Source organism: Numida meleagris, chromosome Z, assembly GCF_002078875.1.
Source record: "Numida meleagris isolate 19003 breed g44 Domestic line chromosome Z, NumMel1.0, whole genome shotgun sequence".
NCBI classification, from domain to species: domain Eukaryota; kingdom Metazoa; phylum Chordata; class Aves; order Galliformes; family Numididae; genus Numida; species Numida meleagris.
The window spans coordinates 49974809-50002684 of NC_034438.1; the positions used below are offsets into that span (position 1 = coordinate 49974809).

Here is a 27876-nt window from a genome sequence, read left to right on the forward strand (position 1 = left end):
CTCATACCTAAAGAGTGCTTCTGATGCCAGTGCAGATATCCCTTGCAATCAGACAACATGCAATGTAGGCACCATCATTTAAATTATATTCAGGCGGTGCTTTCGCTCATAAGACTAACAACAGCAGCATTAAATTCTCTTATTCTTTTTCCTTTCTACCATTTTTTTTTTGCAGCCTTTGGAGACTTTTCTTATCACAGGTGTTTCTACAAAACTTTTAAAGGATCTGCAGGCTTTATGCTGAAATTAGTAGCTTTTTTCCACTACCAGTAGTGCCATAGCTCCAGCTACTTCTGTTCAAGTCCCATCTCCAGAGAGTGAGAAGTTCTGGAGGACAAAAATGACCTCTATTTGCTTACTGAGACAAAAAACATTAGTGACAGCTACCCTTCTTTATCCTAGAAGATTGCTGCAAAAGCATTTCTGAGATGTTTTGTAATCTCCTTTGCCTCTGTAAAGCATAAAAGTATTAATCAGTCTTTCAGAACTTAAAGGATAGCATAAAGGAATTTAAGGCATTACTTCTGGTCCATCCAGAATAAATCTGGCTTAGATGCTGCCAGGTGGGCATTTAAGGGTCTGACTGATATGAAAAAATGGTAATGTATTAACATTTTTACAGTACAGTGTTTGTCACTGGATCCTGACCAAGGCAGGCAGACCTGCTTGGGGAGATGGAACAGAGATAAAGGTTCTCAAGAAATTAAGGCTATGTTTATGTACTTTAAGTAGCACAATTCTATTTACAGGCAATGGAATTGAAAACTGTCTACTTTTAAACTGCTATAACAATCCTTGTATTATGTACTCTTTTATTTCTCCTGAGCCTGTGTCAGCTGTGGCTTTGCCCTCATTTTCCTGTGAATGCCTTGGAAGTTAGTGTGGGATAGGCGGCCATTTCTAGTGGGCAGTCATGGCACACCCTATTAAAGAGAGCTTAGTGGTGCGGACACAGGTTGTTCAGTGCTAGTTGGCCTCCGTGCTAAGAAATGGTCTTGTGGTCAGTTTGCCAATACAGCTAATGACTATTTAGCATGTCCTCAAATATCTAACATCAGAGCACAGATGGGACTCTCACTGCAACTTCTCATATATTCTTGAGAGTACAGCAGTGCAAAATACTTTCCCTCATGGAGAACTGTCCCTGGAATTACAGAAATATCTATAATCACAGAAATGAAATCACACTCTTTCTGTCAATGACTTGAACTAAACATTCAGTTATAGGAAATTGGTCTGGTGGTAAAGCATGACAGCATGCAAAACTTTGGCACAACCACAAGCAGCTGTTCACAGTAGAATCAGACTCACCTTGACAACAGGGTGGTAGACAGGGCAAAGAATAAGACATGTTTGATTTGAGTGCACTTGAAAGTTCAAATATGCCCAAGTCCCTTTGAGAGAGATGAGGTCAGGGATGAAAGCTGTCAGATTCCTGAGAGGAACTGAACTATCTCACTGTAAATTGCCAAGTAGAGTGGTGGACGGCTAGTGGATGGTGCTGAAAATTTAAGACCAAAATTTAAACGTGATAGAAGGGAATGGGCATACCTCGATTTTGTAAAGGCTTAGTTTGTTAATAAGAGAAAGCTACACCTGGACCATTTGAAGGATGTTGCTACTGCTGATGGAATACCAGTAAGGACGCCGCTGAAAGTACAGCCTAGAAAAAATAAATATATTGTAATTACAATTTTTGTAATTTGATAAAGGAGTTAATTAATTACTAGAAGGAAAGCTTGTTCTCATCTCTTCATTGGAAAGTCATGCTCCTTGTAGAATTATGGTTTGAGAACCTGGCAATCTTTACAGTGAGTTTATGTTACCATGTGAAGAAACTGAGGATGGGTAGATCATCACAGTTCCTAGGGACACTGCAATAGCTACAGGTGAGTCCTTCAAACTGCTGTTGGGTTTTGTTACTACCCTGTAACTTCAGCATCAGTCTCCAGTGCTGTATTTAATATTCTTGCCACTGTGCTTGAAAATGTATGCTAAACTTGGTGAACATCCCTCTTACACTAGAATTTAAGTTTTCTTTAGATGATTGAGTTTGTTCACAGGAATTGAAGATACATTTTTGCGTATGTATTTCTCAGGATGTTTTCCAATAATGGAATAGCATGCCCTGCTGTACTGTGGAATGCAATTATTTTCTCCTGTTTTCTGATCTTGAAATTGAGTTCAGCAATGTAGAGCTATATTACTCTTTATGTGCACTAGATAAACTGTGGCATAAAAACAAAAAAATCTCTAACTCATTTGTACATGCTTAAAAAACACTATATTGGCCTCCAGTTATGCACCTTCTGATTTGCAGTGTATTTAACATTACTACCCACAAGCATACTGGTGTTTTTTTCTATTTGTTGCTGCTTTTTGTAAAGATGAGATTCTCAGTTTGTGATCAGTGACAGGCAAGTATATAGCCTTTGGAGAATCTGGCCGTAATTAACTTTCCTAAAGCCATGCAGAAATTTGTGATGCAGCAAAGAAATGAGCATTCCCAGAGCCTGGCAAAGACCCTAACGTGTGTACTTCACATTCATCCTGGTTAAACAAATACTACTAAATAATTAGCTACGTTGTTCATATTTATAAAGAGGGAGTGGTGGGAGCAAAGTTGGTTGGATTCATATACATTTTGGGTCCTTAGTGGTATAATCCTGTGAAAGCTGGATTAAATCCTGCTAGTTTCATCTCACACTCAAAATTAAGCTTGGACTTCCAATGTTTTCTAAATTGTGATCTCTTTAGTTAGTAAGAGTGCTGTGAATCCATGCTGATATTATGAGGACTGCTCCAAAAGTAATGCCTGCTATTTTATAATGCTGGCCTCTGGGGTCAGAGGCAGATGTTGGTGGTACAGCAGTAGAGGCTGAACCTTCGCACCAAGATCCCGTTACATGTTGTTACCGTGTGACAGATGGAGGCAGAGGGGCACTCTGACAGAATGGCTTCTGACATGGAAGCGTGGATGAAGCAAAAGTGTGTCACTGAATTACTCCATATGGAAAACATGGCACCCACTGGCATTCATCAGTGCTTGCTGAATGTTTATGGACACCAAGCACTGGATGTGAGCAGTGAGGAGGTGGGTGGTGCATTTCAGCAGTGGTGACAGTGGGTCACATTTACTGGTGCAGATTTTTTATAAGAATGGCATGCAGGCTCTTGTTAATCACTGGTGAAAATGCACAGCTAATGGTGGTGTCTATGTTGAAAACCACTGTTTCGTTGCTGAGAATTTGCTCTGTGAAAGAGTGTTATTGCTCTCTGTATCTGTTGTAGTCATAGGAATTAGTTTCAGAGAGACTTTGTATTTACAGATTGATTGATGGTCTCAGACCCAGAGGAGAAAAAATGAAAAATCATAAATGTCTAAACACTTCACCGACCTAATGGAGGATATATGTATATATATTTATTTATTCATTCAAAAAAAATCTCATCCTCATGTGAAATAGAAAGTTGTTTCTTAACATCATAATAGAAAAAGGAAAAAAAAAATTGAAGTCCCATCAGAGTGAAATCTGAGTTCTGTTCCAAACAAATAAATATGTATCCAGCCTCTCAGAATTTGCATTAATATTCTATATTCCAAATGTTATTTAGAAGTCTAACAAATTAGAAATATTTACAAAGAGAATGTTAGTCTGGAAAACAACAGGATTTTTTTTTCCATTTTTGAAGTATTTTTTAGTCATTAAAAATTTGGACTAGTGAAAGATCTGATATTCAAAGTAATTCAGTGTATGTTTAAATCACAAGATGTCTTCTGTATAGAGGAAGAAATGAACAGTTGGGTGGAATATGGCATCAATGATTGATACAAACTAACGTGAAGTCTGTCCATCTGTCTGTCTGTCTCAATCCTCTTCTTTTGTTATCTGATTAACTCTAGACCTTGAAAAAAACAACTGAAAGAATGTTTCATCAGCTTTGCAAAGCTGTCATATTATCAAGCTTGATAAACAAATCACTTAATACAGAACTCAGATTTCATTTGGTTATTTAAAATGCATTATAGTTTTCCATTAGAATTTTTAAAGTACCATTTTAAAACTATAGATCACTCACTTCTGTGATTTTAATTACTTGGGTGAACAGCAGGTATGACTCTCATAACTGAGCACTGAATTTGCATCTGGCACACTCCATACTTCAGAATTGCTGTTCAAATAAATATAAAAAAGAGCCTTATTAAAAGAACTGGGTCACAAGTTGGGTTAAAATTGTACTCAGAGTGTTTCATATAAAAGAAAACTAAATCTCAGCTATAGAAAGTGTCCAATCTAAGTTAGAAAAGCTAGTGGCAGATGCAAGAAAAGAACTAGCTTCGTACAATAGGACTTAAAGGCAAAATGAAGGTATAAAACGATGATCTTAAACATAGTAATTAGCTCCTACGGTACATTTGAGCACATCCTCCCCTGACTCTGGTACTCATTTCTGCATGGTGGCTTAGTTTCAGCATGAGATTTTGTCAATTGGAGTAATACTAATTATACTAATAATTAAGTAATAACACCAAAATGTAACTAATAATACCACTATCCAGGGATCTGTGTTTTAACTCCTCAAAGGGAAAATGGAATGCAGTCCAGTTCTTGCTTTCTGGGTTAGGACTTAAAGCATGAAGCATTCTGGTAAAGCAGGTATTTTACTACCAAAGCAAACTACAATAGTGCTGTATTTCTGAAAAGTGTTGATTCTTCCTCAGCTGTTTGAAAGAATGGCTGGAGATACTGTTTTAGGGCATGCACAAACCATTTCTGCTTAGAGGTTTAGGGGTCTTTCTAGGGTGACTATTGCTCAATGTGTCTTTCTGAAACTGCCCTACTACAAGTAAATTCAGTATTCCTAGAGCTGGAGGAAGAAACTGTCTTTACAGAAAGCTCATTAGAGTTCCCAGCATAGAGGGTATCAGAGTTTCCATGAAAACACGGACAATCCACCCAAGAATGACCAAGAGAGCAGGCCTTATTATTTATTTAATCTTATTATTTAATGGTCCTATCTTGAAATAAATCTACATAGCAAAAACTTAGCTTTTTATAAGGCTCTAAGACAAAAGACTTTCTAATTCTTGCTTTGTATTCTCAGAGGTTCTTTCACTTGTATCATGCTAGCTTAATTCTTTATTACCCATTTTTTACTGAAATTAACAGAATGCTGTCAATACCTATTAGCAAGAAAATTGGCTTTCTGAAAAGCTAGGAGAATTGAATTGTTTCAATATTCTTTTTCTTAATGGTTCTGCAATGCTATAAGTGTTTACAGTACTGCTTTGGGTCAATAGATGGGGAGACATGAGTTGTGCTGAATACGAAGTTGACACTTGTTTACATAAACAATTTTCTTATAATTACAGCTCCTACAGATGCTTCTCAGAAAAGACTGAACACACAAAAACAAGGATGCCAAGTGGAAAAGCGGTTCTGCTTCCTACAGTTAAAAGATCTCAGCTAGTAAATAACCAGTTAGCGTAGGACAAATATCAAAAGTAAACCTGACTATTTTTAAAATGCCAAAGTAAAAGTCCACATTAGAAGGTGCCTTTCAGCAGATTACTAGCATAGCTTTTCCCTAAGATAGGTAGAAAATATTAACCAAACCAACTTTTGGATTCTTCTGTTTTCTTTAGAGAATCTGCTTATTTAGCTTGAGCTTCTTTTCACTTTTGTGAAATTGACTCAATTTTAACCAAAAACTTCTTAAATGGACAGCTCTGAAAGTGCCTAGAGTTACCTTCAGATTAAAGTTGGCTTTGGAATCTTTTGAAATTTTGTATTAATGTGTGGATTTGGTTTTTAATTTTATTTTAAGCTGTTTTGCTTTTAACATTACACTAGTTCATTAAATCACATTAAACCATTCAGTTATCACAAAAAAATCTGAAATAAAACAAATTGCCACATGAAAATTGAAGTTTGTCAAAATACCTTTTATGAGATATTCCTAACTATTATAAGCTCTACAATGAAAAGGCTGAAATGCTGTCTGGTACAAGATGGAAATTTTGCATTTTGAACAACTTTTTTTTTTACAATTTAGAAAAATACAATTTTTGAAATAACTTTTATCAGTTGAAAAGTAAAAACATTTATCCGCATGAAAAATGCTGTGAAAACATCTCAAAGTAGTTGTAATCACTAAGACCTTTATTCAATTCTTTTACACATATAAAGAACAAGGAAGAAAATTGTATTATTATTATTATTATTATTATTCTTTTTCTTACAAATTATGATTTTCTGCTTCACATTTGATCCTTTCTGTGACACAATAACCTTTCCCTATCGAGGTCTCTTTGCCTGTGAATCAGCAGCGGAATGTTATTGAATCTTTACTAAAATTACTTTTAAAATAGAAACTTGGCTATGCTCTCACATTTTAAAGAGAACTCCAGCAGAGAGTATAGTTTGATATGTGGTGAGGTAATATGGCCAACTCCTTTTATTGCTAAGGCTTTCAGGTATGAAACCAATGGCAGATTTACCATGAGAGCACTTATTATTGTTTAAATATTGTACCTTGAAACAGTTTTATGAAAGGCATCATAAGAGTATTTCTAAGTCTGCATTATATCTTCCTGTTTACCAGATTTTTTTTTCCCTAAACAAATGTATTTTAATCTAAGGCAAATTATTAACTTTCTGTTCTTTCTGCCACTGTTAAATATTTTTTAACTACATTTGTAAGTAAAAAATCTTTCATTTAAATAAAAGTTGATTTTACTTTATAGTTGTGGACAAGAAGGCTTAACTTCTCCAGCTTTCTTTGACTGAGTCAGTATAGATTTAAATATAAAAGTGTGAGTTCTATTTCTCATGCATTCTAATATCCTGAAAAAAATAAAAGCATTTTTGTTGGAACTAAGTATTCAGTAAAATAGGTAATTTGAATCCCAATTATCAAGTGTAAATGTAGCTGATCAAATACCTCTTCTCAAGCTGGCATGTCTTCACTGAAATTAGTGTTTTAGTTGTGTTAAGCTTGCTTAGTAAAAAAACCACAGAATTATTAAAAGAAAATTAATGACATTTCAGAATAAACAACTTGAAAATTAGGAAACAGCAGAATGAATCTTGACTATGGAAATGTAGGTTTCCTGACTGAGTGCACATATTATATTTTCCTCAGGACTTCCCATTTCCTTCAGCATTCACTTTATGATCTCCAGTTCAAACTATGCTCTGTGGACATTGTAAATAGCCTCCTTTTGAAATTCTCGTGATATTTTTCCTTACAATTTAAATGCTAATTAACTATTTTTATAGCATAAATTTGAGGTGAGAGACTGATATTAATCCCTTTTTGCAGAGATACCAGAACTTGGCCACTAAATTTAGCTACTCAGGTTCAGGTGCCAGTTTTTTACATATAATTATGTTCATATTTTTGGAGTAAAACTTCTGGTGACTTTAGCTCCATCCATAAGAGGCTTGCACTCTACAGATCATAATCCATTCACACTGAGTTTAAAATTCTGTATTAGCAACCCTCAGTCGCCTTCCAGTTTCTCTCACCTTCCAAGAAAACAAAACAAAATAACAACAAAAGCCATGAGGGTGCCTCCTCCCCTGACTTGTGCTTTCTTCTGGGTGCTGAGCCTATGCCAAAACCTACAAGGGATAATGATGACAACGTTGTATCACAGCACAGCTCATGACATGAACCCAGGAATTTGAACATATTTTATACTGCAATATTCACAGTATCTTCACTGCAGCTCACAGGAAATATAACTATGGTTGCATGAAGGAATCTAAGGAAAAGGGAAAGGTAGGATCTCAATTTCCAGAGCTGTTATTATAGCCAGATCTTAGCCTTTTTCTTGTTTCACTGTCACATAATATACTGGTCTACATTCATTCCATTGTTCTGTGAGACCAGGACACATAGAATAAGATAGGATAAAAAGTCAGGGAGTAAACAACAATATTAGTGGCCCATCTTAAATAAACGGGAATTAAATAAAAGGTGTAAGTAGAATCTTTGAATCATAGAATCACCAACGTTGGAAAAGACCTGCAAGATCACTCAGTCCAACCGTCCACCTATCGCCAGTATTTCCCCACTAACCCATGTCCCTCAACATCTAAACATTTCTTGAACACAAAGTAACTTGCTAGTGATATTTCCTAGTATGAGAGAGCTTATCTCTACAAAAACAAAAGTACTCTCAAAATAATGATAATTTATTTCAACATTTCTTTCTGTGATGAGGGAAATTGTCTCCTGTGACCACTGTGTGTTGGAAAGACAGCAAAATGGCTGCTGGATATTGGAAAAAAAAAAAAAAAAAAGGCAACACTGCCATTTCTATGACTGGTGAAATTTTGGAATTACTTCACTGGTAGTTAATATAACATCTGAGTATCATAAGCTCTGGTAGCTTTGCCATTCAATCAATTTTCTTTCAGAGATAGGGACATAGTTATATTCTAATGGATGTAAAATATAACTTACCTTACACCTTCCACAAGGTAGCTAAAACAAGTTAAAAAATAAACCAAAAAACCCAGGCAGCTGTTAAAAAATGGTTCAGATGACATTTTACAATATATTTTGAGATGTGCAAATTACATTTACATTCATGATATTAAATTTTTTTTAATGTCATATTAAATGTCATAAAATGTCATAAATCATTAGTCTTTTCAGGTTTCTTGATAGTAAACTGAAATTATTGAAGGAGCTTTCATTAAAAAATCTTAGTTATGCAGTCAAACATTGCAGGCTTTGATTCTTTATCAAGAATCATTCCAGAGAGATTTGGGTTGAATTGAAATTAAATGCCTTTTTAAAAATTATTTTTTATCTCTTTTCAAATACACTGTACATCACCATTGCAGGGGATCACTCTCATAGTTGATGCCTCTGTTTCTTTGTCTTTCTCTCAAAGGAAAGTTAATTACAAGCTCTTTGCATTCCATAAGCAATGAAATCTGTAGCTTACTTTTTAACTTGCAAATATGAGAGAACCAGAAAGAAAATAATAAAATAAACAGAAAATGATTACTTTGTACTCATTTTAGCATAGGAATGGAATCCAGCCTGAGTACAGACTAAGAGACTTCAATCTGTTTTAATAAAACAAAACAAAACCCTTGAATTTAACTATAAAAGAGTAGCAGCATAAAAATGGTGTTAATAGCTAACTAGGGGGGAAATGTATTTTCCTGATATTTTATTTACCTTAAACAATTCCTTCATACACCACAAAACTGCAAATAATGCCAGTCTTATTTACCCTGTTTTGGAAACTGCAAGCTTGGCTACAACCTCAAAAGGGAGATTCTCTGTATCATAGAATTACAGAATCACAGGCTCACAGATTAGTTGAGTTTGGAAGGGAACTCTGGATTTCATCTGGTGCAACTCCTTGATCCATTAGGAACACAAAGACTATGTTGCCCAAGGCCATGTCCAAGCAGCTTTTGAGTATCTCTCCAAGAGGGGAGACTCCACAGCCCCTGTAGGTAACCTGTGACAGTGCTCAGTCATCAACACAGTACAGAAGTGTTTCCTGATCTTCAGAGAATACCCTCCATCATTTGGTGTGTGCCCACCACTTCTTCTCTTATCACTGCACAACTCTGAAGAGAGTCTGGCTCCATCCTCTTTGCAGCTCCTCTTCAGGCCTTTGTAAACATTTATGAGATCCTCCTGAGACCTCTCCATGTGGAAAAGACTCAGCTCTCTCGTCCTTCCTTATAGAAGAGATGCTCCATTCCCTTTGTCATATTTGTGACCTTTCATTGCGCTGTCTCCAGTGTGTCCACGGGTCTCTTGTACTTTTCTCCTGCTACACCAGTCTGCATTACGGCTGAGTAGACCCCAGTTCCCTGGAGTTACTTGGGTTTAACATAATCACATAATTTTTTAATGAAAGCGGTAGTACTTTTTTTTTTGCATAAAAAATAATATATTTACATGCTGCATTTCATATGCTTAAACTCAAACAGAAAGAAGCATTTATCAAAATCTCTTGAGATCCCCATAGCCCAACAAATGTTTGTACCTCTGTTTTTTTACTCACTACAGGGCATCAAAAGTATATTTTCCTATTTTGTATCTGGCACTTTGTTCAGTGCAAAAAAATACAGTCATATACAGTTATATATGCATATAAGTGTATGTGTATGTATTTATATATGTACGTGTATATGCGTACGTACATGCATATGCACATGTATATAGCCATGTAGCGTTCAAACTTCAGGATTTGTCTGGAAACAGGAACAAATCCTGCATCATAGTGAGCTGAAAATGTAGAAAACCAGTATTTCATGAAAAATGATGACACTCCACTGTCCTGCTTCGGTACCTAGAACCAGGCCAGCCATAACTGTAAATAGGGGCAAGAGATGTAGCTATGATGTTTAGAAGTTTGTTTTGAAGTATCAACATTGTATATGTTATTTTTATAAAGCAAACTATAAATGTTTTTCTGTAGTGTAGACTCATCCCCAATAAGGATAATTCTTCATTTGATATTATAGGCTTCTTTATCTTCTTATATTTTGCATTGTCATGGCTTTCTGCATTGTCCACAGCAGGGTTGGTAATTTATTTTATTGATTCTAGCTGGAGTGCACATTTACATTAACATTACCTGTTTATTGTTAATATAATTCTTACACATACTTTGTTGTGCAGGTAGTAAAATGAATGGTTGGAGTAGTTTTGCTGCAAAAAGAAAAATCATAATAAGATCTGCACAAAGTATATAAAAATGTACATCACCCAGAGGAAGGATTGGGTACTCCCTGTCCTTTACTTGGGCAGTCGGGCACCCCTAGAGAGGAATCCAGATTTGTAGTAGTAGTAACTGCAAAATTAGTACTGGTGTTACTCAATAAAGCTGCCATATGAATTGAAGATAAAGCTGCACAGGAGGCTTATTCATGCCTCTCCTGCCCCTCCCTTTACATTTCCTATTTTTAGCTGTTTTGTAAACTGCGTATGTTTAGAGATGTCTAAACTAAGTATGACATTGTTCCAGTTCTCTGTGTCAGATAAAAAAGTCTTCAGGAAATAATCCCTCTTGTCAGGCCTATCTGACTTGATTCAGCCAGATTTGATTAATGAGAGAACAAGTTTAGGTCCTTTTTAAAATAACAAGTATACTCCAATACTGACTGTGTTGAAAGCTTGAGCTCAGTCTGAAGCACCATTTTATTTTAAGCTTCCCTGTTATCAGCGGGGTTACAATGTTGGCTGCTGTTGACTCCACTAAGCTCTGTGCTTATCAGCTTTTGAAGACTTAGGATATCTTCAGTATTTCATTGCTCTTTTGTGGAACCACAAGGACCAGAATTTTAGTTCTGTCTTGCACAGGATGCAAGGGTACATTTCTTCCCTTACAGGATGTTTTAAACCTTAAAGAGGTATGGGAATGAGGGGAATGTAACACGTTCCCTCTGCTTTACAGTAAACAAAAGAGTTGATCAACCACAGAACCCAGGATGAGCTGTGTTCTGCAGAAGTATACTGACAGAAATCTTTGTATTTGTGGATATTCCAGGCTGCAAGGCCTAACAAAGTGCTTCTCTACAGTTATACTGCATTAGAGAGAGTACTGCTGAAAGAAGGAGTAGTGAAGACATCAGAGTGAAGGGATGAGGTTTTTAAAACCTCTTAGAGCACCAGAACAGAAACAAAGCTGTATTCACTAACCTTAAAAAGGGCTGTAAAAGGATCAAGGGAGCTATACATCGTTGAGCCTAGTTTCCATACCAGAAAAAAATGTATTGAAATAACAAACAAACAAAAAAAAAAAAAGAGAGAGAGAGAGAGAGAGAGAGAGAAGAATTAATTGACACATAAAAATACAATTGGTTAGTTCTTTTGTAAGTTAAAATCATAACTGTATGACCAGTGTTTTGAAGGGGACAAGGATTATGCTATTAAGGATGATCCGGACAACTCACGGCTCCCGCATTAAAGCAAGTTTTAATATATTTAGCACTAAAGACACTTAGAAAAATCTTACCTGTCATAGGATGAAAAGATGATCATACATATTAACAAGAGATGAGGAGTCATTATAAATGACATGTCTGCACATTACAAAATATGTACAGCCTTTACAAAAGGAGCTTCCCTGTGGTCTGTATCATTCATTGTCTATGACATTTCAACCCACTCTTTGATGCAGGTAAGACCTTTAGAAGAAAAGCAGGGCCAAGCATGGTTGGTTGAACTCACCTGGCTGCAAAACACCCACACAGCCACCCATCCACTCTCTGCACTCCTGCTCCATGGGAAGCATGAGAGAACAGAGAGAACATGACTGAAAATCTTGTGGGTCAAAATATAGACAAGATTACTTACTAATTTCAGCAGATGGCAAAAAAAGGCTACATTTTAAGAAAGTTTATTCACATACCATGATTTTGGTACTGGGAAACAAAAAGACAATCCTTAAAACATAAAGGGAGAAAAACACCTCCCATGTTCCTTGGCTCACCACAGGGAAACCGGGCAGCTTCCATCCAGGTATGGGGCACCTGCACCAAGAAGATGGATTAAACTGGCTGCTGCTTTAAAACTATTCAGAGCAGCCAAAAAACAAGGATTGCATAAAAATAGTTACAGATACCATCTAAGTACATGATAGCATGGCAGATGAAATACACAGTTCATACCAGCACAATAATGAGCATGAGGAAAAGTGGTTTGCACTACTGTTTGAGAATGAAGATCTCTAGATAAAAGGACATTCATTATCAGCCACAAAGAGATTATGGGAAGGTTGAGGGCAGGCTGAACCTAAGTCCAGAAACCTATGGAAGGGATAAATCAGAAAATGCCACTATTTCACATCCTGAATTGCATACAAAGGCAGTCTTTGTAACCCTATTTCTAAATACTGAAGTACAAAAATACAGGGAGTAGTAACAAGGATGACTGAAGTTAAGGAATTATTTTTACAGGAAAAGAAACTAATTAGGCTAGGACTCTTCAACCTGGAATAGCAAAGACAAAAGCAGGGGATGACAGGTCCCTGAAAAAGAAGATATAATGAAGAGAAGGTAAATATAGACTATTTATCACTCCTTTTAGCACAAAAACTGGCAGGCATCCATTGAAATTAGCAGGCAGCAATTTTTTTTCTGGGCTTTCTTGAGGATAAATGCTTCTTCACAGTCTGCTTAATATCAAGCTGTGGAACTAATTTCCACAAAAGATTGTAAAGACCAAAAGTGCATATGAATTTGAAAAAAAAAAAAAAAAAGATTGGATAAATTAATGTAAGGTAAGGTCTATTGGAGACAGTTATTTGACTCAGTATATAATGAAACCACTGATTCCTGAGAAAGCATGCCAGGAGACATATCACCTTATATTTACCTTAGACAACTGATATTGGTGGCCACTGCAAAGGGGAGGTGTTGCCAGTGGTCTAAACCAATATGACAGTCCTGAACCTGATAGGTAGGAAGTGACATGATCTGGCCTAATTCCTCTGAAGTGTTTTAAAATGATCATTCAGTTTTAACTCTTTTTCTCTTATCCTTCTCCTAGTAGTAAGTTATAGGCTTTTGTTATGCATTTTATTTGCATAATATTTTCCCCCAGAGAATGCAAGAGAAGGTAGAATAAAAATAAAATTCCATGACTAGCGCTACAGTTACTCTAGATCACACATCCTTTGAAATCACCCAGCTGATGAAACTTGCCAAGGTGCCAGTTATACTTGAGGAATATTTCAAAGCATTTATGCTTCTCTGCAAAAATTCTGACACGGCATGCGTTAGTTCCAGTTTGGATGCATATGCAGAAGCAGTATTAACTGCAACAGTATGCTTCCATTTATTTTCCATTATACAGTCTGATGGTTGATGAACATACATTGTAAGAACAAGATAATAAAAGAGAATTTGAATCTTTTTCACACATCAGTTTTGTCATTTATTGCAAAAACGAAGCTCAGGTCACTCCATCCACTTTGGCCTTCTCTTATTTCAGAGCTGTCTAAATATTACCCAATATAATGAGCTTTTCAGTCCTCTTAATTCACACAGTTTTATTCCAGGCACTCAAACTTTATTCTTAAATGCCAATTATATCCATCTTTTCATTTTCTGGGTAATTTGAGAGCTGATGAACTGCTGAGCTCTCTGATAATCTTAGTATATTTTGAAAACACATTCTTCGTAAGATGTAGTGCTTCTCTTTGGCAGTTAGATGCCTGTTGATGTCTTCTGATTTCCCAAATTCCATTTCCATAAGTTAACTTGGAATCTTTAATTAAACTGAGAATGCATGCCTTTACTTTCATCTTTAACTTTCATCCTTTTCTTGACTAAACAAGTTAATGAATAAGTAAGCTGAAAATAGTTGTTATCTTGGTGCATTATTTACTTTTGCATAGCCCATCTAGTGTGCAGCTACTGCTGAGCACATGAATTGATTCAGCAGTTTTATTTATTTGATATGCTAGTATACCATTTTCATTGGAAGATACTAAGGTTATTATTAATAAATATGCAGTTTCAAGGTGATGACCAATATGCTTGAATTTTATTAGCACTAACATGCGGAGTTATGACAGCAGTGAAATGTAAATTTTGATTTGTAATTCAAGGTTGCATTCTTTCAGCTCTAAAGGTTGACAGAGATATTAACTTCATTGCTGAGGGAAAGTGTGGGCATGTATGTGTATGTAATGGAACAAAACCTCTAGTCCTAAAGTATAAGAAGGACATGCATTCTTTTCAGTCACCTCATGTTTGTTTCATAACTGTCAGCCTTTTCCTTCAGTAAATGGGAAGCAGAAAGAATAAAGGTGTCATACTGTGGTTATCACCAACATTCTTTTGAAACTGCTCACTTGCCTCTACTCTCATACTTCAACTATATAAACTGTATAGTTAAGGTACATAAATATTCAGCTGTATGCATGTAAATTTTTTTCCTTGTATTACAGAACCATTCCACCCTGCTCCAGAGTGAACTGGAAATTTTTTCTTGATGCTGATATTTTTCTTTGACTGTAGAACATACATAGCCAGTGTATGTTTTCACCCCAAACTTACATGAGGTTTAGTCCCGAGATGAACTGGGAACATCCATTAATTCTGGCTAGGGCAGCTCTTCTCTGGGACAAACTCTGACATCATCTGCACTGCAGTCACTTCTCCCTCATCCTTGCTATAACAGCTTATGTTACATTTTTCCATTATAATCACTATGGTTATGCTCCCCAGCCTTGGCATTGATGCTTGCCATTTTTATAGGTAAAATTGTTGGTTTGAGCTTGAAAGGCTTTTTTAAAGTTGATAATTGATCACATAATTATACGTAGCTGTTCAGTTCATGCTGTCATTGATTTTATAGCTTAGTCTCAGCTTAAAACCATTAAGTACCTAGACCATGATAAATTCTTCTACTTTGGAAATGATAATAAATGTTATCTCTGAGAGAAAACCATCTTACCTCATAACCACATAAATATTTTTTTTCATTTTTTATTTCCTATCTCTCTGCATTCATTTATTCCAAGAACTCTGGCATTACATTCTTTCATTTATTCTCACTGCCCTCATGTTTTCTGTTTCTGTACTCACTGATTTTGTGTTCCCCAAATCTATTTGTAGAGTTTATTTCTCCTTAAGTAACTAATTTCTTGAAGACCTTTTGGTATAAAGTTTCACCAGTTTAGCAAACAAATTGTCAATGTTCTTTATTTTTTTAAATTACTCTGTATTCTTTCTTAAAATGAGCATTTCAACCTTTTACTCAATCTTCTACTCGAGGAATCAGTAAAATGATACATTCTTCTCTTCTCCCCAGTCTATCCTTTTTATTCACTTCCATATCTTTATATTATGAAATTTTATTGTGATATTTAGAAACTTAATTTGTAGGATTTTTAAGTAGCCTGTTTTTAATAATAGATAACACTATTCCAACTCAACACAATTGAATGTTTTCAGTCAAAGCTTTTGTTTATTGGTTTGGTTGCTTGTTTTAACCCCTGAAATGATTTTCAGCTACTTGGACTCCCTTTTGAAAATTACTTCCTAATGCAGATTATATCAGCTCTTTGACAACAAAATGATAATCATTTTTGGCCAAACACTGAAGAAAATTCTTTTTGAAAATTACTGACAGTACCTGTATATGATCTTTTTCAGTACATATATTCTTTTTTTTAACTGGAATATGTCTCTAATGGAATAGTAATAACAGACTTTAAAACTGTATCACAGTGACTAAGAAAGATAAGAGTATGGCATGATGTAGAAGCCACTATCCATGTCAGCAAATTTTGACAACATAGGACAATAATACCAACAACAAAGTTTCCATAAGACAGTACAACAACATTTCCAAACTGGGATTTTCTCAATTTGTTCTGAACGATTTTTTTTTCCTGAATACAATTAAAAAATGAAGAAGAAAGTGAAAATTGCATAGAATATATCTTTCTCATAACAATATTTTTCATTCGTTATGGTAGTTATCATTCACACGGCCCTGAGCATCAGTCATGAATATCTTTAAAGTTTAAAATGCATGTCATGCTCCTATTGTAGTAACTTTCAATGAGAGTGTAAAGAGAATATTAACCAGAATGCATTAACTTTTTGACATATTGTTATATGAATGTAAAACAATTGAATTGTTTCATGACTGTGCATTCTACCAAGTTGCAACTCTCAAGCAGATGTTTTACTGCACTCAATCTGCTTTTACTTCATTGTCATGGAAATAAATGAAGTTTTCAAAATAAGAATTGTATAAGAAACATAAGAAGGATTATTACAGATTTTAAAATACCACCTTATGGATAGTTAACATGGTAAGTGATGACACAACAATGACAAATCTCAATTTTTGTAGAGTGCTCACTTGTGGCAACACTCTACAAATCTCCCTGTAGCTGGGAAAAAAAAAAAAAACAGCAAAACAAAACAGAAAACAAGCAAACAAAAAAAAAAAACACCAAAAAAAAAAAAAAGCCTTTCATAGGCTGATATATATCTGTTTTATATCAAAGCAAACTCAAAGGAATACTTTTCAACCTGCGCTTCCAGCAGTAGAATAGCACAGGAATTTACGTATTTTTAATACAACCTAGTTCCAAAGATTTTTGTGTGGTGATTGTGTTTCCATTCTCAAACTGTGTGCAAGTGGATAGGCCAAACTGCACTGGCAACAGAGTGAAATCTCTGCCAAGAATTCTATTCCTGGAATAGGAAAAGGAGATTGAAAAAATTATTTGGGGCAAGGTAGATGCATTCAGATTGGCTGTGGATGGCATTTAAAGACCTGACTACATCTCACATTCAGAGTAGGCAGTGTAGATAAAAAGCTTTGTAATGGTAGGGATGGTAATATATCCCTAGTTGGCTCCAGGGGCTGAATCAGTCTGGTTGTAAGTCTGATTTGTTTGCATTATACGCTTCCTCTGGTAGCAAAACCATGTCACTCTCTTAATTCTTCAATTATGTTACAATTCCAAAAATAAATTCAGAAAAGTTGAAATTATTTTCACAAAAGTGAAAGGCAAACTAGTTCCCAAAATAGGTGTCATTCTGTCTTTAGCAGGTATGCTATTTTAAAGCTTATTATAATAACAGCTAAGAATAATTGAGGTCCTGACAAATTATAAAACGATTGCCTCCTTTACATATGTTTCAGACAAAGTGATAGTATTTTAAATTTATAGCAAGAATAAATGTACTTTTTTTTTGTTCACTGAAAATAGATTTCATGACTTAAATGCCATTGCTAACATTATTTCTGATTCTCAGCTAAGGTTTAAAACAACTCTTTTGTTTCATTTGACAATGTGCGTATGTATTGTCACGCTTCCAGATTTACATGGAGGGAAGAAAAAATTTACAGCATATTTATCAAATAAAGGAAGGAGTGACTTACAGAACACATGACATTAAAGATCATTTTTATCCAAAAAGAGAATTTGTACTTAATTTCAGATTTACATATAAGTCAAAGTTTATTAGTGAAGTCAAATATATACGCTTCACTTTTTTTTCTTTTTTTCTTCTGTTTTTGAAATCAAGAACTATATACTGTCTAGAGGATGTGACCTACCAGAAGCCTCATCAGCCCATGATGTGACTCCGTGGTTGGAAAAATACAATGGAGATTCTTTTTTGAAGTTATTAGACAGCTAAGGATGACAAAGGGAGCGAGAGACCTTTCTCCTTTTCCTGTTTTACTACTTGAAAGTTTACTGTGACGGTTTCATCTGCAGGTGTCCATAACATTTTTCTGCATTAGTATAAAATAGCTATTTATCAATGTGTTAATTCATCATTACCAGTCTAAAAATTAATAATATATAGATAGAAACAATGCTTAGAATGGGGAGGGTTAATAATAAATAATATAGCTACTCAGTAAGTAGATTTTTATTTTCTATTTTTCTCTGGTCTTAACTACAAAGAGCATCACTGTTCAGAAACCTGTTATGTGGATGACTCTTTGAATTAGGGCTACAAAGAACAAAAGAAAAACATTATGCAAGTAATCAGTTCTAACATATTAAACATAAAATATGACAATATACAATTTAAAAATAAATCAAAAGGCTTTAGAAATAGTTTGAACAAAAGATGCATGGAGTAGAAATACAATAGGATTTAGATGCTATTTTGGCAGAAGAGTTAAAACATTTAAGTTTTCAAAAACTGTTTAAACTCAAAGTTAGGGTTACTAGGCACACCTTAAAATTCTCTCGGATGTACATTTTCTGATCAGATATGTAATAGCTTAAAGTTTATGTATGTTTAGTGCCCAGGGATGTAGTTCATTCACATACTAAAAAGTAAGCTGTTTCTCTTGATTTTTAGGGTCTGACAACAGATATTCTTGGAGCATGCTGTCTTGAAAATTGTCTATATGAAATGCAGTATTGAATCTGAATAGAATTTTACTGCAGTGTTAGCACCATGCCACATGTACTTGTTTTTTGTTTTTTTTTTTTTTGTATTTGAAGCTATATCTATATAATGGGATTAACAAAAATATGTGATCATGTCGCAACGCGCACGCCGAAGTCACCCGCTGTACCAATATGGTTATCGCATAGTGCTTATTTATTGCAATTCGACTACAACATTTATAGAGCATCAGGTAGGCGTCGCGTGCTACAACACTGTTAATTGGACAGCGGATATCATCACATAGGCATTCTTGCAGTTAGATAATGGTTAGCAGTCCCGTAGAGCACAACCTGGAGGTGTAGATGTTTGACCTTGCAACACAGCAGCTCTTCCTCGTCTCAGGCCGCCAAGGACGCTTCAGGGATTACTCGAGCATGTTCTAATAAATATGCCCACTGTCCATCAAATACTTCCCACATGATCATACAAAAAAGTTGTAGTATTTGTATTGCATTTCCTCATTAGCAGAAGTTATTCTGAAATTACGATGGAACAGCATAACTTCATATTACTGTTCATCCTTCAGCCTTTAATCTAAGCCACAGCATGGACCAACAAAGTGTCCAGAACTGACCTGTAGGTACTTTAGATAAAATCCAAATGGGAAATGAATTGATTCTGCCCTTTGACAACTGCATGCTAGGAAGGGGTGCAGATTAAGCCAGTTTTCTGTAGTGCTGGCTCTGTGCTGCTCTGCTCTGGAGCCTTGACTTTTCAACAGATCAATTCAACAGCTTGTAAAACTTCTTTGGTAAATTATGTAAGATATCATGTGTCTACATCCTGAGACTGAATGTTGTCCCTAAGTGCAGCCTATGAAAATCATAGTCAATGGCTGTAGTCTCCTGTCTACTTCAGTGTATTCATCACATGTATTATTCCTTTTTCACACACAAAACTTGATTATGGATTTTATCAGATTCAAAAAACTTCCAAGATCAGGCACTTTTTCTTAATCTGTATTAATTTCCATAAATATTAGTCAACATATGAACCCTATAAGTAATTTCTGATTGTGAGTAGAACTATACAATTTTTAAAACATCTCCATCTGTACTTGAATGTATCCCAAATGTAGAACGAATCTGAAGAAAACATAGAAACATAGAAACATACAAATAGTAACTGCAAAAACTAGACAGTATCCTAGACATGGGTAGACAGAAATCCTTCCAATACATTTGTGATTAAAAAAATCCCTCTATCCAAAACATAAACAAGTTATTATGAATGTTATTTCTGAAGTAATATATGGTAAATGCAGTCTTGCATCACATACTGCGCTGCTATGCTTGGGGTAGTCTCCCTCTGTGTCTTTGCTATTTTTACAAGCCTAGCCAAAAGCCCTCAGAAATTCCTGAGCAAGACACTCTCTAAGTTGATTTTAGTCTGATTTTCTCTGTTACCTCTACAGAGCGGTGGAATCGTCTCCAAGGAAGTACTTCATGCACTGCTTTGAACTGCAAGAGAAGACATCCGCTGCCATACTGATCATAGTCCAACTACAAACACAAGAAAGTTATTTATATTGACATAGAATCAATCCATAAAACAAGCTTGCACGTACTGGTCAGTATAAAAAATCTAACTGTAGTGTTTGATAAATGTTTTCATGCCCATAAATATGCTGTTAATCTAATGCTTAGGCATAAGTAAGTGCTTTCATAAAGCCAGTCATCAGGAAATGTCTTAAAAAAATTTCTTTAACAGGCATTGCACGTGTGCAGGAGTGTGATGCTATAATTTTTTGCTCTTCAGTTTAATAAATCCAATTGCCGTTAGTTTGAAAACCCTTCTGATTCTTCTCTGAGAATCCCAACAAAGAAGTTGAGAAAATGGAGTTGACCAGGGTAATATTACAGCCATGTCAGATATCAGAGATTCAGTTACTGCTCAGATTACAAATCAATTTGAATAAATGTTGAATAAAAGTTAGTCTGTGTTTTACTACATATAAACATATTACTTAGTGGGAGAATGGATTAAATTTGCCAGATGGGCCAAATATAATAGTTACATCAATTTAGTGTAGGGCATTTCCTAAAACACAACTTTTCAAATTGTGCGCTGTCTTCAATTCTTTGTGTGGCAAACTGATTTGCTGCAGTAAAAAATTATTTGACTGGGCTCTGATCTAGAAAACTAAGTTTGTTTTGCCCCAAATGTTGAACAATTCTGAAATACAGCATGATAAAACAGCTCAGGCTACCACCAAAAAGAAAAATACATCCCGGTAAAAAAGAACTTTAAGTCTTGGCTCTGTTCAAATTCCTGAGAACCCAGAATGGCGCCAGAACTTTTTAAAATGGACTCAAGTACATGCATAGTACCTTCTTAGGACAACACATTTTTTAAATTAAGGAGAATAGACCTCTAAATTTCTCTTGTTATTTAGTCTGCTGTAATACAGAAGTTAATTGTAGGACATATCCACGTATACATGTAATGAGTCTGATGAACAACAGTCTGCATCACGACCCGCCTCAGATTCTTTATTTCATCAGCAGGTTTTTCTGAAGAGCGCGTTGTCAATGTTGCTGTTACTGTTTGTGTGATCCAAGGCCTCTTGTCCTTCACACCTTGGCATTTTGCTTTAAGAAAACATTTACTGCACTGACAGCTTATTTCAGTCAGTGATTTCCCCTTTTATGTTTCTTTGTGTGTTATCTGCGTTTAGTTAAATTGAGTTTCTTTCTTCTTCTGATTGCTAACAAAAAACATTTGTGAAACACGCTTCCACTAGCCCTGAAGATTTTCTTTGGACTTTGCAGAGTAAGTCCCCTTTCTCACATTAACTGTAAATGTGGCTTTTTATGTCATGTGGAATGTGAACACTGATTAGCTCCTGACTGGAATATTCACATACACATGAACTAGTTTTATTAGAAGCCTGTAGTAACGTGGCCTTGCAGTTTCACAGGAGATCCTGTAATCTCCTCAAAACCAGCCCTTCAGGCATGAATCAATTACTTAAATTCTAAATAACATTGTCTAGCAGTTTTTCCTGATCCTGGTGAACACATCATAGCTCCTGAATCTTTCAAATGTGGAGAATTTTATAGATCTGATTTCTTTGTCCTTGGGTTTGCTTAAAGAGGAAAACAAAAGCTTTACAGATTCAGACCAACAGGTAGGAGAGACTGCAGAAGCTTTACTTCACTTTTGGTACATTATTAATCTATTTTTTAATTTCTCAAACTACACAATAGAAATGTGATGTACAAAAGTGATGGTAAGAGGAAAAAAATCTATTTTCTTTCTCAGATGTCTCGTGACTTGAAACGTTAATTAAAGCTACTGGCTTTAACATATACTCCTACAGACCTCTGTAGCAGAACAATCTAGAGTGTTAGTGAGAAACGCATCATAAATTTTGCATTATTTGGATATACTCAAAGACATCACTGGAGAGTGGAAGTAAACTTTAAATTGAGGAACTGAATTTTCAAATTCAACTTCCATTTCTTTTTAGAAGAAAGTGGAAGAAGCCCAGACATTCGCTTTGGCTTCTGTTGTGAAACCTCCCCTTCCATTTAAACCTCATTTAAACAGCTGGGAAGACTAAAACCTTGGAGACAGATACAGCTTCAACTGGGAACTCTGATTTTAAGTTGTTGCACATATCACATGTAGAATCTCTGAGGAAAGATGTCATCAACATACATGGTGTGTTACAGAGAGACAGGCAAATTTAGGTCACTGCATGAAAAAGGTCAGAGCAACCTGGGCCACAAGTGCCAGAAGATCATGTCATCAGATGTCACGGTATTATCTAAGGGTCTGCGTCCGTGACAAGGGGGACAGGCCCGAAAGAAAAAAAAAGAAGAGAAAAGAGAAAAGGAAAAAAAAAAAATTGTCGGTGAGTAGGGGCCGGCCCCAGGCAGTCCGGCAGCTAAAGCAGCAGGGAAGCCGCGGAGCCGCAGCCTGGGGAAACAAAGGGAAGAGGGGAAAAGCAGGGGACTCGTAGGCGGGTCTAACACAAAAACAGCGGCACCAATCTGAGGAGGAACAACTAATTTTACTAAATATATCAAAAATGAGGCTAGCAGAATCATAACAGAGAGTTTACAGGCTGAAAATCTTACGCAGTAAACTGCAGGAGGACCACATCCTTTCTCCACCGGGCAGGAAGGAACAAACCCCGCCTCTCCCAGGTGGCTTCGCAAAGACCCCTGGGGCGTGCACCTCCTCCCCTCCCCCTCAGAGGGCCACACACCAAAAAAGGCAGTTTGCAGTATCCAGGGAATAAACTCTTTAACTGCCCGTGCTTTACATGATGTAATGATGTGGAATACCGACAACAAAAATCACAAAACCATAACATCAGAGTACACAGAAATAGGCTGCAAGGAGGGGTCAGATATTCATTCCAGTTGAGATAAAATGGGGTGATTGTAGGGAGTTTGCTGAAGTTATGGCTTCAGCTGATGTTCACTTAAGACTTGAGACAAAAATCAGTGATTGGCATGAGTTAATGTGAAAGTGGAACATACAAAAGTAATAGAATTCAACTGCAAAGTCAAGAAGAACTGCAACTACAGTAAGTCTTACAGTCTTGATTAAAATGAGTCCTTCCTGAGCGAGATAATAGCAGTTGGAATATGGAGCAACGCATTACAATTGATTAAAACCCTGAAGACTTACTGGACCAAGAACAAACCTGGAGATAAGAATGAACAGTACTTTGATACAGTGATTTCAAATTCAAATTGCCTTAGATAAAAAAACCTTGATCCAGAAATGTAAATGTCAGAATCAAGAATATGAAGCTACATGCTGTGAAAACCAGAAGCCAAGGCATTACCTGGCATTTGGCAAAAAAGTGCAAGAAGTGCAGCAGGGTTTGCATGAGCTGATGGGCACTCAGAGAGGACGTACAATGTGGGTAAAGAGAAGGACAGCTGAAAAGTAAGATCAGGTGCAAGATTTTTATTTCTATTTTCATCTCCCTTTTAGAATGTAAGAACAAGATGTGCTTAAATAAAGGAATATACTGAGTTTGAGAGGACAGTTGAAGGGTTAACTATTGCACGGGGCTGGGGTAAGTAGAATGTAAGGCAAGATAAGAAAAGGAACTCAGCAAAACTCCATTATCAGCAGGGACCAGTACAAGGAACAGGCCGAAGGCGGAGTGACTCTGCAAAGTAGCAGTGGGGTGAAAAGGGCACAGTGATGAAGACGTCAAGCCTTCATCCAACGACCACCAGGAGGGGGGAGGAAGACCTCGAGCCTTCATCCAACCTCCACCAGGAGGAACTACAGCGCATGCACCAGGGGGAGGGACCGTATGCAAAGGAATTCCTGGGAAATGATGAATATGTAGGTGGGTCCCAGGAAACCTGCTGAATATGTAGAAGGGTCCCAGGAAGCCTGCTGAATATGTATAAGTTGGCTTTTAAATATCTAACATTTCTGCCCATGGTTATGCGAGTTTGGTAGGGCGGTGGCCCCCTCGCATCCGGTGTGGGCGCAGCACCGTAATAAACATACCTGCTTTATAACCTAATCTCGGGTTATGGAGTTTGATTCCGCAAATCAATTCTGCCAAGCAATGTTATTCAGCATGGTTTTAAAATGAAAATGCTACTTTCATTTTAACAGAAAGGGATCCAGTTCATTTTACAGGAGTTTTAAGTCATTTCCCAGCACTTAGGAAGCCCTCAGTAAGATAAAATCTGAAGCCAAAAGTAAGTGACACACAATTCAATTGTTAGAAAAACTTCCAGTGTCATAAAGCAGACAAAGCAAGACAAACAGGCAATGCTTTGGGGAATTGACTGGATTGTGGTGATGGGGAAAGTGCAAGGAGAGGGAAGTACAGTGTGGAAGTGGCAGGGAAGTGACACAAAATCAAATAGAAAACATTCTCTACACAACCTCAAAGAACTGGCAGTCTGCAGGAAAAGATGTATTTACCAAGGCAAAAAAAAAAAAAAAAAGGATCGTTGTGCGGCAAAGGAGAGAAAAAGACTGTGAACATGTAGCAGTGAGAGGTTCCATTTCCTCATACTGCTTTTTGAGTCAACCTGTGGAAAGACTTTCACAAATAAATAAATAAAACAGAATAGTACAGCTAGGATAAAAGTTAATCTTACAAGGAAGAAGGAATATTTGCAGCAAGCCTGAGCTCATTCATCACCTACTTGCTTGCTTCCCCAGACTGTCAAAGTACAAAGCTCCCTGCCAATAAGCACACATTTTTCTTGACAATCATCCACCTCAATTCTAAAATCATCACTTTGGGAACACTACATTGCCTAAATTTGAACTATGTCCTGCTCTAAGTTATACAAACTCTGAGAAAGGTGGTACTCATTTGCAATGGTGAGATCAAAATCTGCTAATGCGTCACAGCTGCTTACACAAGCTGAAGGTCAATACTCTCAAATGAAGAAAGACTCCCATATTGTACTATGAAATCTGCAAGCCATTTATTTTTGGAAAGGCAGTTCCACCTGGAACTCATTGCAAGTGGTATAGTATTACTGCCAAAAGTGCTTTCCATGCTCCTCCTCCATCCTGAGAACAGAATACGCCTGAATTCTGTACCAGAGCTTGAGTTTATAGAATCATAGAATGGCTTGGGTTGAAAGATCATCCTGTTCTAACCCCCTGCCATGGGCAGGGTGTCCACTCACCAAATCAGGCTGCCTAGGGCCTCATCCAGCCTGGCCTTGAGCACCTCCAGGGATGGGACACTATAGCATCTCTGGGCAGCCTGTGCCAGTGTCTCACTGCTCTCTGAGTAAAGAACTTTGTCCTAACATTTAATCTAAATCCCCCCTCTTTTATTTTAAAGCCTTTTCCCCTTTTACTATTACCATCTACCCGTGTAAAAAGTCAGTCCCCCTCCTGCTTGTAAGCTCCCCTCAAGTACTGGAAGGGCACAATGTGGCCTCCCTGGAGCCTTCTCTGAAGGTTGGTGTGGCCTGGCCCCAGAGCAATTTTAGTCCCTGCCAGGGGAGGACTGACATTGTACAGATTCACAGAGCTCTTCTGTCTTGTATTCTCTCTGCTTGGCATGCTTTTTGTTTTGGTTTTGGAAGTAAGGACATGAGAAGTGACAGAAGATACGGTCTATCTGTGCTTTGCACTGTGGACATCCTCTGCTGGGAGCACACCAGTAGAGCACAGCACTTCACAACAGCAGCTTAGCAAAACCATTTTAAATGACCTCTTTATGGGCACAAACCTATATTAATCATGCACTTTTCTCTAGCCTAGGCCCAATAAAGATTTTGCCACTCTTCAGCCGTCTGAAATAGATATATTTTGCCTAAATTCTGCTCAGGTAGGTGGTGATTCCCCGTTTAAGCACTTGCCAACTTACACTTGTCACTTCTTCTGTAATTAGAGTGTTTTTATACCTTCTAATTTTTAGCATTTCACATGCGTATGTGTACTTATGTGTCTATATATACATACATACTTTCACACAATATTATATTTCAGAAAGTTAAAACAGTGATTAAAAATCAAACACCTCTTTAACATTAAGGTTCACAGTTTCTTATAAGCTTGGTAAATCAAATTTACTTTCAAACAACATATTATCTAAATTATAAAAATAATTACAGTGCTATTCATTTTCATCAAAAATAGCTATGCTTGATTTTGTAACATAAATTGCTTTAAAGAGTACTAAAATACAAAGTGTGCTAAGAAAAAATAAAAAGTTCTCTGCATTTTATTTAATGCAAATCGTATTTTTAAAAGTCAAAAGAAGAAGTCTCTGAAGTTGATACAGTGCTTACATTTCTTCAGATGAAAATGTCTTAGAATTGAAAAGCTTTTAAAAGACTTTTGTAACTGTGACCAGTTAAGATTTTGTATGCTCTTCCTGACTCATCAAAATATGGAAAAAATTATTTTCCTCTATACTGTCTTTGTGCTGGCTATGAGTAATACTATTAGGTTATTAATGCAATTTCTATGAGATAATTTTGTACTTTTTGACATTTAAGAAAAAAAATTAGCTGAAGAGATAATAGTTAATGAAATGTACTTTGGTTGCTCTGAAAGTAATACCTCCTATTTATTTCCATGGAAACTACAACAGACACAAAGAACTCAATAACACTGCTTGATAGAGCAAATTCTCAGCTACAAAACAGTATTTTTCAACACAGTCACCACTATTTGCTATGAATTTTCACCAGCAATGAACAAGCGCCTGCATGCTGCACTTGTAACAACCTGCACCAGCAGAGGTGACACTGTTGCTTTTTCTCCTGCTGAAAGGCACCACTCACAACCTCACTGTTCTCACATCCCCTGCAGGTCTTCAGAAACATTCAGCAAGCGCTGATGAATGTCAGTGAGGGCATTTTTTTCCACAAGGAGGAACTCAGTGACACACCTTTGCTTCATCCACACTTCCTTGTCAGATGCCATTCTGTCAGACTGCCCTCTGCTGCCACCTGTAACATGGCAATAAAAGGGAACGAGGTATTAGTGGGAAGATTCAACTTCTACTGCCAGATCACCAACAGCCACCTCTGATGTATACACAGTGTTATACAGTAAATGAACAGATACTCTTACCAGCAGGAAATAGAAGAGCATTTTGAGGAAGCTTAACTGTCAAGAAATAGGTGTGTCTTGTTCATCTGCACATACAAGGCCTATAAGCTGCTGGTGAAGAGCGGTGAAAATCTTCTCAAACGGGATTTTTGTCCAAATTCTTTGTATGCCAGGTGAGTGTAAAATAGACTAAATTACTTGTAGGAGTAACCTCTCCCATCAACCAAAAGTTCAGTTTCGGATATAGCAAGCATTTCCTTTTGCTGAAGTACAAAGATGTCATAAAATTTTTCCAATTAGGAAAAAAAATTGTAAAAATAGTTCACAACAAACTGTAGTCTTGATCTCAGCACATTCCTCAAAGTGTTGCTGTCAAACAGAGATAAGTAAGAAAATACAGCTTAAGGCATATAGGAAA

The 27876-nt window shown here is 36.5% G+C and overlaps 1 long non-coding RNA gene across 1 annotated transcript; it reads right to left on the bottom strand.

Annotated features, from left to right (window-relative positions):
• Positions 4093 to 23054, bottom strand: LOC110390206. The gene is made up of 3 exons (XR_002433631.1): positions 23021 to 23054; positions 20342 to 20437; positions 4093 to 4173 (listed from the first exon to the last, which is right to left on the bottom strand). It is a non-coding gene; the product is annotated as an uncharacterized LOC110390206 (long non-coding RNA).